Genomic DNA, 12,434 nt, shown 5'->3' with positions numbered 1-12,434 from the left:
GCACTTCCACGCGTGCGCGTGCCTGACGCGCACGCGTCATATGACATTTTGGCACATACCCCAAGACAAACAGAGAGTTGTGCGAGTGCCACGTTGCCCTCGCACTAGTAGCACAAACACGGTCACGCGTACGCGTGACTGACGCTTACGCGTCGCCTTCCCAATTACGCAATTCACGCATACGCGTGGAGCACGCGTGCGCGTCGACAGCGCTTCATCACCAGATTCTTGCGCCACCCACTTTTCTTATCTTTTCTTTTCTAATCCTAATTTCTTTCTTAATTTCTTCTTCTTCATTACTTCTCATCATTATTCTCTTTCATTCTATTTTTCCTATTACATTTGCATACTTTCATTCACTGTATTTTAATTTTATACATATTTTTATCTGCTTTTCTAAATCTCTTATTTTACCATTGGTGTTAAACGTTCTTATTCAACTGTTGCATCTTTTCTTACATTACTCTGGTGCTTCATGACTTGTTTTATTCTAATTGGGTAATATTATTTATCTGTCAATGCCAATCTTTTATGATACATGTATCCCTTTTTGCATTGACATGAACTTACGCTGTCTCTCATTACCCACACTCTTCCCCTTTGTTGTAATTTTTGCACTATTGATATGCCGTTTGCTCCTACTGTCTTCTCTTTTGCATGTTGTAGCTACCTTGTAATTGAGACCCTTATTATTTAGCATTACCCACTCATATTTTATTTGTTTTCTATCATTATTTCTGGGTTCCTGTTCCTCTTTTTCTTTCTCTTCTTTTAGGCTGGTCACTGAAGAAGGAAAAAAGGGAGAAACTTCTATATGGAGCAACAGTTGTAGCAGCCCGCCCACTTGCAACATCTCAGCATGCACCGAGGACGGTGCAATCTTTAAATGTGGGGAGGTCGATACCGATCTCCGTGGGTTAGTACCTTCCTGTCCCAACACCAATGGTTTATTTTCGTTGTTAGTTGTTGCATTTGCATGTTTGATTGCATGATTATTTGATTTTGTGCATATTCTACCACTGCTTGGTTGAAGTAACGAATTTCTTTTTCAAGAAAATTTTTATAGCATTTCACTAATTTGAATTAAAATTTTTGACAAACCTGTTTGAAGAAATATTATACTGGAACATGGTTTAGAGCTCGAACATACAAAACCTGTAAGATTTTTTAGCTTATTTAAATTGGTTGCATTTTATCAACCAATATTTTATTTTTGGTGTGTGTTGTTCTCTCTAAAATTGTGATATTTGTCTTGCTTAATTCTATATTTCCATGGTTTGATGTATGCATGCACTTATATGATTGAGACTTTCGTTTCACTGAGCTTACATACTCATATGGCCTTACCTTTCATTATCCCTTGCAAACCAATTTGAGCCTATTATACCCCTTTGTTCTTTACTTTAGCACATCATTAACTCTAAGTGGAAAACAATAATGTCCTTAATTTGAATCCTTGGTTAGCTTAGACTAGTGAGAGTGCTCATAAATTAAGTGTGGAGAAAGTGGATTTGGAAACGTTTGGTTTAAGAATTGGGTATTATATATCTTTATAAAAATATGAAAGAAATATTTAGAATATGTTCATGCATTCAATAATTTAATCATATGAATTGAGAAAAAAAAAATATATATATATATATATATATATATATAAAATTAAAAATAAAAAAATAAAAAAAATAGAAAAAAATAAAAAAAAGAGAAAAAAAAAGAAAAAGAGCAAATAATAAAAGGGGATAAAATGCCCCAAAGTAAATGGTGATAGCAATGCATATGTACTGCACTCGAAATTAGGATGCATGAATATGTGGAAAACATGGTTAATGGATAGTTAGATGTGGTATTTTGATTACATGGATTGTCTTAAGTTAGGTGGGAAAAGTTTAAGTTAATTAAGGATTCAAATTTTAGTCCACTTGACTAAATACAATCCTACCTTGACCCTAACCCCATTACAACCCTTAAAAGACCTCTTGATATGTGTATCTATTCATTAAATTTTTGTTGATTGTTAGATGAAGAGCAAGCCTTAAAAAGCAAGGTTAGTAGAGAATTGAGAGAATCGAACCTTAAACACTTGAGTGATTAGAGTGTATACACTTCCGGTGAAGGTTCGAAGCTCGATTCTTTGTTCCCGGCTTTCATGAGCTATTTTCTTCTGCAAGTCCACTTGTACTTTATTTTATGATTTGAATTAGTGAAATCCAATTCATATTTGTTCTTGAAGGATTTGTTTACTTTTAACCAAGTAGGAAAAAGCATTCTGCATTTAGTTGCATTCATATAGATAGGTTGCATTTCATACTTTCTACCATTCCTCTTCACTCTTATAGTTACTCTTGAGCTTAGCATGAGGACATGCTAATGTTTAAGTGTGGGGAGGTTGATAAACCCTATTTTTAGGGTTTATCCTGTGCCTAATCTAGTGGATTTTATCCATTATCCTCACACTTATTCATACAATTCGCATGTTTTACGTTTTCCTTCCTGATTTTGTGCTATGATTGAAAACATGTTTCTTTGGTCTTAATTTAGCTAATTTTAATCCTCTCTTTATACCATTCGATGTCGTGATATGTGCGTTAAGTGATTTCAGAGATTACAGGGCAGGAATGGCTTAGAGGATGGAAAGGAAGCATGCAAAAGTAGAAGGAATACAAGAAGTTGGAGAAATTTCTAAGCTGTCCAACCTGACCTCTTCGCACTCAAACGATCATAACTTGAGTTACAGAAATCCAAATGATGCGGTTCTAGTTGTGTTAGAAAGCTAACGTCCGAGGCTTCGAAATGATATATAATTTGTCATAGTGGCCATACAGCTAGGTAACGCGAACGCGTACTTAACGCGGACATGTCGCAGTGACAAAAATCAGCGTGACATAATTTGCAATCAGCAATTTCTGGGCTGTTTCTGACCTAGTTTTCAGCTCAGAACACACAGATTAGAGGCTATAAAGTGGGAAAATCCATCCATTCATTCAAGCATACTTTCATATTCATAATTTTAGTATTTAGATGTAGTTTCTAGGGAGAAAGGCTCTCTCCTTTCTCTTAGGATTTAGGATTAGGATTAGGATTTAGGATTTCTATTATGATTAGGTTACTTCTCTTCATTTCAGGTTCAATGTTCCTTTAATTTATGTTTCTCTTCTACTTTTATTTATTCTAATGCTTTTACTTGTATCTGACTTATGTTGACAATTTAGCTTATGAAATTTTCATGTTAAGATTTGAATATTATATTTAATATAATTTGAGGTATTTCAGATTAATTATTGTTTTATTCTATTTATGATGCTTTCAATTTAATTTAGGTTTATTTTTCCTTTTGGCTTTGATTAAGTAATTGGTAACGCTTGAGTTATCAAACTCAGCAATTGATTGGAAATTAGGATTGCTGATTGATTTGGATCCCTCTAAAGCTAGTCTTTCCATAGGAGTTGACTAGGACCGAGGAATCAAGTAAATTAGTCCACTTGACTTACCTTTGTTTAGTAAGGGTTAACTAAGTGGGAGCAAAAATCCAATTCTCATCACACCTGATAAGGATAACTAGGATAGGATTCTCAGTTCTCATACCTTGCCAAGAAATTTTCTAATTATTAATTTATTCTTCTTGCTATTTAAATTACTTGTTCCCTATTTCAAAAACCCAAAAACATACCTTTTTCCATAACCAATAATAAATCATACCTTCCTGCAATTCCTTGAGAGACGACCCGAGGTTTGAATACTTCGGTTATAAATTTTATTGGGTTTGCTTAAGTGACAACCAAAACTTTTGTACGAAAGGAATTCTCTGTTGGTTTAGAAACTATACTTACAACGCGATTAATTTTGTGAATTTCTTTACCGGCAGAAATCCGATCGTCAACGGTTCACACCAAACACTTGAATTCTCCACTTCAAGACTCACCCAAAAGCTCCATAAGCTAATTCCAGTTCCAAATATGTACTCAAAAGCATCCAATACTCTAATATACACAAATTCATACATAATCAACCTAGGGTTTATAAAATCTCATAAATCACAAGGGTTAGAGGATTTCTTACCTTAATCTATAAAATGTGTTGATAAAACTCATCAATAGCTCATACTAGAGCACCCCTAAACAACCAAAATCACAAGATTTTCTCAAAACCTAAACCAAAACACAAATTTAGAGGGAAAATGAAACTGGGCAGAGGACAACATGATACTCACCATAATACTTAGATAAACTCAAAGAGAATGAGGAGAGCGATGCGTGGTCGCAAACAACTCCTCAATCGGAGTACCGAAGCAAAAATTACGGAGGTTTGAAATTGATGGTGGCTAGGGTTTCATTTTTTCACTCTCTTCTGTCTTCACCACTGAACCTCTCTCTCAAAATGGGGCCATTGGTGCTGAATTTCATTTAGTTATGGATATATATGTGTGCGTGCGTGCATGCGTGCACGCGCGCGCGCGTGCGTGTGCGTGTGCGTGTGCGTGTACCTGTGCGTGTGTGTGGGGTTGAATCTACTTGGGCTCGGTGGGTTTGGTTCACTTGTTTTAATCCGTTGGCCCAATTTTGGACTAAAACCTTTAAGATTAGTGTTTTTAACTCAAATTTTAAATATTTTTACCTCCTCAAATCATAAATTCTAATTTATTAACTTTTTTCACCCATAATTAATTTCTCAGCTGTAGTATCGGACACATCTCAGCCAGTACTGCCAGTCAAATTTTCAGTGTGCGTTTCTACGCAAAAAACTATGTTTTTCGATTCAAAAAACTCTATCGAGTCCAATATCATATTTAAATATCCAAATTATGATTTTAAATTTTTCTACTCCGACAGCCCATAATTAATTAACTATTTATTTAATTTTCATTTAATCAAAATTTTACCTAAAATGTTTTTTTTTTTTTCATCAAATTCAATTCAACTTTTGTTTATTGAAAAGAATAAAGGAGAGAAAAAAATAAACAGAGAGGGGAAAAGAAGTCGAAATGTATCTCCAAGAAAAAGAGGTTGAAAAATAATGAAGCGGTCGCTATTTGGATCTCGTTTTGCATTAATTCAACCATCCCTTTTCAATTTGATAGGAATAAGACAGATCTGCGCCTTTTTCTTTAAAGTCTTCTTAGTTTATCTCAAGCCACATGATCTGCTTATAATGTCAAATTAGTTTGATGCAATTCAATATTGGTCAGATAAATTAAAGTAAAAAAGTGAATGAGTTTTTTTGAGCCACATATGTAATTTTTATTCAGAATATTTGAAAAAAAAAATATTGTATACATTAGTATACATAGTAGTAGGTAGCTAAAAACGTGAGGGAGATATTTTAATTTTTTATGGTGACATCATATCACTTAATTTAACCCTTATGTCAAGGCGTTCTCCACTCCTTTTAACACATGACCATGTGGGATCACCGATCCCCAATCCCAATCCTCTAAGTAACACTTTTCCAAGACTTCTGATACTCAAAAAAAATTAATTAATTAAAATATTAGTTTAAAAATAAACAAGAAAAAAAAAGGGGGTAGGGGGAGGGGTTGTTAATGGTTAGCTTCAAATCAGTATCTTATAGATTGCATAAAATGGAACAAACAATGCTGTTCCCTCTGTGTCAATTAGTGCACGTAGTCTTCACAAAAAGGATGATAGAAAAAAACACTAATTTACAAAACATACGGAAAAAAATGGGACAATAGAATTATTGCTTTATCTAAGGTCACAAAGCGTGGATTAAAGTCTTTATGTGACACTCACAGCTAAGTGGATATGCCTTTTTCGTTTTATAGAGTATGATTATAGGTGTATTTATATTATGTATAGTAGTGTAAGGATTAGACTTGTGATTGGGACTAACTATCTTGCTTGCTTTAGATGCTTGTGGGGGCCAAACACATGGAATTGCCAAAGGATTAAGCTGCCCTTAATAAAGACACATGGGCTTAGAGATAAGTAGATAGTTTTTGTCTCACAAAGAGATGACATTTATTATTTTCGGGGGTATTTGTTTATTTAATTGATTTTTGTTTTCTACCAATTTGACATTAAAAATTCTACTATACGGATTAATTATTGGGTTTGTCCCTCTCCCGTCCTAACCTTACACATATATCAGAATTATACTTTTATTTTATATGATGAACTATATATATATATATATATATGATAAGAAAAGAAAAGAAAAGAAAAGAAAAGAAGAAAAAATGTTAATTAATAACATTTAAGAAGAAAAACAATAAAAAGGCTCAAATCTCTCAAATCTTTGATAACTCTAAGAATAATCTTGAGTTTGGTTTTGAATTTGTCAAAGGTAGTTGCTAATAGTGGTTTAGTAAAAATATCAACAATTTGATGTTAAGCAATAATATGGACTACTTTTAATTAGTTTTAATATTTTTCATAAACAAAATGAAGATTAAGCTCAAAATGCTTGATGCGACTATGAAGTATTGTGTTAGCAGCCAAAAGAATACAGTACTAGTATTGTCATTAGGGGTGGCAAGCGGGAAAGTCTGCCTCGTCCCGCTCCGCCCCCTAGTGAGGCGGTCTCAAAATTCCATCCCGTCTCGCCTAACGGCGGGCTAGCGGGCCGGCGGGCTAAGCCCGCCAAATATCTTTTTTTATTTTTAACTATTAAATAATATATATGTAAAGGCATAAAAAAATTTCTTCTGTTTTTTACTTTTAACTATAATAATTTCTAAAGGTATAAACAAATTATAATTTTTATATTTAATAACATTAAAGTCTTTGTAATTATAAATATATAATAAACATAATTATAAACCAAGTTTTCATCCAAAACATAATTATAAATATTGTTCCCAAAACAAAATAAATATAATCCAAAATATAATTATAAATATTATCTCTAAAACAAAATAAACATAATCCAAAACACTCAATTTTCATCTTCATTCTCTTGTAAGTTGGGTTGGGAGAAGTTGGATTTTGGCTAAAAAATTGTAAAAATACCCCTTACTAAAAAAAATACTAAACCCGGCAGGGAAGTCGGCCCCGCCCCGCCAAAGCCCACAGTTTAAGCGGTGCGGATTAGGCGGATTTTTGCTATTTGGCGGTCCCAATTTTCCAGCCCGACCCGCCTTTTTTGGCAGGTTACGCGTGCCGGCCCGACGAGTTTAGATCCGTTTGCCACCCCTAATTGTCACAATAAAGTGTTAGGATGCCTTGAATCTTAAAATCAAGTTCATGGAGGAGATTCTATATCCAAATCAACTTACTGCTACTAAACCTCTATGCTCAGTTTTTGTAGAGGAATGACTCACTAAGGCTTGTTTGCGGCTGGATCATACAATAATATTGAATCCTAGATAGACACAATATCACATGTTGAACAGCGATCATACAAGTCCGAGTCCCAATCAGAATCTGAGAAAGCAAATAGTTGTAAGTTAGCGCTTGAATGAAAAAGAAGACTCTGGTCTAAAGTTCAAACCAGATATTGCAGAATCCTTTTTACACATTTTTAGTGAGGAAGAAGAGAATTCTGCATATAATGACTTAGTTTATTAACAGCATGATTGATCCCAGGTGTAGTTAATGTAGCATACTTCAAAGATCCCACAATATATCAATATAGGCTTGGATCTTTAAAGGTCCTATCACTAATAGATGAGAGTTTTTGAGATGAAATCATGCGAGTAGGTACATGTTTTGATGATAACATGCCAACCTTCTTAAGTAAGTCAATAAGATATTTTTTTGTGATAAGTGAAGAGATCTAAAGAGTAAATTCAACATGAAGAAAATAACTTACTTCACCTAAATCTTTCAAAGATGACAAATTATTTAGTTGACTTATAGTGGAAATAATGGCTTGAGAATTATTACCTATAATGAGAATATCATAAACTAAAATGTAAACTTATAACTTATTCTTAAAGAATAAAGACGGATAAGATAATATGTTTTTGAAACTAAAAGAAGCAAGAACAGAAGCTAATTTGAGAAACCAAGCACGAGGTTTAAGTCATTTAAATCACCATTCAAGAAGGCATTACTGAAATCAAATTGGTGAATTCACCAACCAAAATGTAAAGCAATTGTTAAAAAAATTCTGATGGTAGTAGGTTTAATCACAGGTGCAAACACTTGGTCATAATAAATTTTTCCGACTTGATAGTTTTCTTTAACAAGTCAAGCTTTATATTTTAAAATCTTACCTGATAGATTTTGTTTGATGGCATATACCCATTTACACCTAATAATCTTTTTGTCGGAAGATGGAGTAATAAGGATCTAAATATTATTATTTTTAATTCATTTAACTTCTCAACCATTGCTTCATACGAGTAAGGACAATCCAAAGCTTATTTAATAGAGATAGAAACATTATTTATAAGGTCAACAGTTGAAGAGATAAAAGTAGAAAGAATTTTCGGCCTGGTGATACCTGACTTTGCTTGAGGTTTCATTGGATGAATACTTCCTGTAGAAGGTGATGGAGGTAAATCTCCAAACTGAATCTGAATTCTTGAGATGGGGATGCTTTGGTGATGTAATTTGGTGTGAAGAGGTGTAGATTATGGTGAAACTAATGAGGAATGAGATAAAGAAGAAATTAGTGTTAGTGTATGAGAAGGTGAATTTGATGAATAATAAAAATTTGTGGACCAAAGAATAGATTTGGGTGTAAACTCTAGAGTTGGCTAAGATGAATATGTATTGTTTAGAGTTGAAAAAGAAGGAAATGAAGGTATTTGAGTCTGTAAGGGAGTTGGATCTAGCAAGTTGGGTGATAATCTGGCATAGTAAATGTAGTGTGAGGGAAAGAAAAGTCATTTTTAGATTGAGGTTGAGTTGTAGTGGAGGAAAAAAGATCTTTGTAAAGGAATATAGTCTCATTGAAAAGAACATGTCTAGAAATTATGATCTTGCCAGATGCTGTTAAACACTTATAACCTTTATGGTTAGCTGTATAGCCAATAAAAATTGATGGCGTAGATTTGAAGTCAAATTTGTGAGTATTATATGGTTTTTGCAAGGATAAGCAGCACAACGAAAAATCTTTAAAAAATTATAATTTGGATGAAAGGGTTCATAAGGGAATTTGTGTTCATTTGAGAGAGATGGTAAACGATTGATAAGCTACATTGCTGAGAGAAAAACATCATCCCAATATATCAAAGGGATTGGAGCAGTTGCTAATAATGCCATGCCAATTTTAGTGATATGGCAATGTTGTTGTTTGGCACACCCGTTTTGTTGATATGTATATAGGCATGAGAAATAACGAGCAATGCCATTTCTACCCAAGAACTGAGTGAAAGAAGTGGATAAGTATTCTCTGCATGAGAACCAACGAGCAATGCCATTTCTACATGACTATATGGCGACATTCTAGTTACCGAAAACAGTCCTGACCACTGGGACTTCAGCTTCTCGGGAAAGAGCTTGAGCCTTGAATTGAACAATAAGACTTTCTGGCCTGATTCAAATGCTCTGGTGGCTATCTTTCTATCATGCCACACCTTTGTCTTCTCCTTATAGAGCTTGGCATTCTCATATACTGAATTTCTGATTTCATCAAGCTCATTGAGTTGAAGGAGCCTTTTTTCTCCTGCAACTTTGGCATCAAAGTTCAATAACTTTGTTTTTCAGTATGCTCTGTGCTCTAACTCCACCGGCAAGTGACAGGCCTTACCATAGACCAACTGATATGGAGACATGCCAATAGAATTCTTGAATGCCGTCTGGTATGCCCAAAGAGCATCACGAAGCTTCCTAGCCTAGTCCTTCCTTGAAGTACTAATATTTTTCTCCAGAATCCTCTTGAGTTCTCTATTAGAGACCTCAACCTGTCCACCTGTTTGAGGATAATAGGGGATAGAAAATTTATGATGGACTTCATATCGCTGAAGAAGAGAGTCCAGCTGTATGTTGCAGAACTGTCTTTTCCCATCACTAATTAGTGTCCTTGGGATACTAAACCGGCTGAAAATATATATCTGAAGAAAGTTGAGCACCACCTTGGCATCATTAGTGGGTAAAGTCACCACTTCCACCCACTTGGACACATAATCAACTGCCACTAGAATGTAGTTATATGAGTGATAAGAAATAGATTGGGGCTTAGGGGTTTTATCACAATAGAAAAAGATTATTCAATAAAGGGAACACCCAAAAAATCACAGTGAAAACAACAAAAGATAGATAAATGGAGTTTTGCCTACTAGACCTCTAAGAAACCTATTCTTAGCAACCTACGTCACCGGAAGGGGCTCCCTACTAGACCTTCAAAGAACTTATCCTTGACAACCTAGATCAGAAGGTGAAAACTGAAAGCAACCACCACACAGATCACCTTAGTGTTGGATCCTTCAATCTTCTTTATGCAACAAGCAAAGCAAATTACTCACCTCACTTAATCACACAATAAAAATATGCTAAAAGCAATGGAAAATTTATTCATCAAAAGCTGTGTAAATGGCCTCACCAAAGGTGTTTAAATAGGCCCCTTAACAAACTAAAAAAGATAAGATAAGATTTTGAAATTTAAATCAAATTTGATCTTTAATGAATTAGATCATATTTTATTTAAATTTTAAATTTTCAAAAAAAAAAATACTACTAAGCAAATCAGAACTAAACAAATCTTCTAACAAACTCTAACCGCAAAATGTAAGAACCGCGATTAATTAATCATTTAATTAAATAATTAAATTGTCTAAAATAGGTTCCAAAAATTTATAATGTTAATTAGAAAATATAAATATGATATTTGGACTCCGTAGATTTTTCTGAGTTGGAAAATGTAATTTTCTATGAAAAACAGTGTAAAAACCCGAACCGGTAAATTAACCGGCAGTACCGGCTTAAGTCTGTCGGTACTGTGCGAGAATGATAAAAACAGTAGAAAAAATTAATAAAACTTTTATAATTGAAAATAAGCACTAATTTTAAAGGTTTGGCCCAAAGTTAGGCCAAACAGACCAAAAATGCTAATGGGTTGGACCAGACCCAAGTTGGGCCTAAGCCCAACACATATAACACTCCAAACATAACCCATTCAGCTCATAACACACACTCAAACATAAATCCCAGCTGCATGAGTTAAGAGTGAAAGGGGAGAGAAAGTTACTATTCACATCTCACTTCAATTGATCATATCTCAAGCTACAGTGTTCCGATTTGCGTGCTGTCGGTGGCTAAGCGAAGCTCTTGCTGAGCCCGTTAGTTCTATCTAATCTTTGTTGGTAAGATTTCTGATTTCTCTCCCCATTTTTCTTTTCTAGGAATTTCAAAATTTTAGGTTTAGTTTTTGAGAGATTTTTGTAATTTTGGATGTTTAGGTACACTCTAACACTTGGTTACTATTGGGTTTCGCTCCCAAAACTGTTGGGTAAGGTAAGCTTACATATATCCCTTGTGAAATTGAGTATTTAGGAACCCTAGGTATTGATTTGTGGTGTATTAATGTGTATAATGATAGAGAGAACTAGTGTCGATCTAAAATTTCTCAAAATAAGATCACTTCGTTGCAAGTATAGCTAAATCAACAACTAACTCTCAACATCAAAGTTTAGTATTTTCAATTCAAAACATATAAACTGAGAGTAATGAAACCTTGGGTCGTTCTCCCTAGGATACAATTGGAAATGCTATACTTTCGATCGTGGAGGCAAAAAGGGGTTTTGCAAATCAAAGAACAAAAGATTAAAGGAACTAAGAAATCAAAGAACTAAGGAATGATCAAAATTATAATTGATGCAAGTAAAGAGAAGAAGAGATCAAAACTAGTGAAAATACTATAAATGCAAAAAGAGCCTTGACTTGGGAATGAGAGTTTAAGGAATCCTATGATTGCCATAACCACAACTATGGTAATTATCATGAGTCAATCTTGCTTAGTTAACTCCAAACATCGAAGAGTAAGTCAAGGAAGCATAATTGACCTTAATCCATAAGTCCTAACCTAGTTGATAAAAGGCTAGCTTTAATAGAAACAAGAGTCAACTAACTCCCCAAGAATTACCACTAAATGTCGGACATTATGACTCTAGTATCCTAGGAACTCAAACCACAAGCCAAGGTGCGAAAATCTACTCAAAATCTAAAGTTGACATTTCACAAATACCTTGTGTGCATAAAAGTAAAACATGGAAAATTGCAAGGAAAAATAGCAAACTATAACTAATTATCAACAAAACCAAACATAAACAAGCAATCAAACATCAAGGAAGCATGAAACATAAAATTCATTGATCAAAACTTCAAGAAACACAAAATTGCAATTATGAACAAGTAACTTGAACCAAAAGGAAATGAAAGTAAAAGCGCTATAACTAAAGAGGAAATTTAGGGTACTTACAATTAAAGAAGCAAAATCAAAGATCAAAGCTTGCTATAAAATGCTACAATGGAAATTGAAATAAAACCCCAAGAGAGCAATCTACTCTACACTACTCCTACTCCTAATGATGC

General features: G+C 34.0%; 1 long non-coding RNA gene across 1 annotated transcript; it reads right to left on the bottom strand.

Annotated features, from left to right (window-relative positions):
* Window positions 7,020–9,315, bottom strand: LOC110269959. The gene is made up of 2 exons (XR_002358835.1): window positions 8,404–9,315; window positions 7,020–7,379 (listed from the first exon to the last, which is right to left on the bottom strand). It is a non-coding gene; the product is annotated as an uncharacterized LOC110269959 (long non-coding RNA).

The sequence above is a fragment of the Arachis ipaensis genome, chromosome B01 (assembly GCF_000816755.2).
Source record: "Arachis ipaensis cultivar K30076 chromosome B01, Araip1.1, whole genome shotgun sequence".
In the NCBI taxonomy this organism is placed as follows: domain Eukaryota; kingdom Viridiplantae; phylum Streptophyta; class Magnoliopsida; order Fabales; family Fabaceae; genus Arachis; species Arachis ipaensis.
Note: the sequence above shows the minus strand (reverse complement) of the source record. Positions and strands in the feature narration are given on the sequence as shown.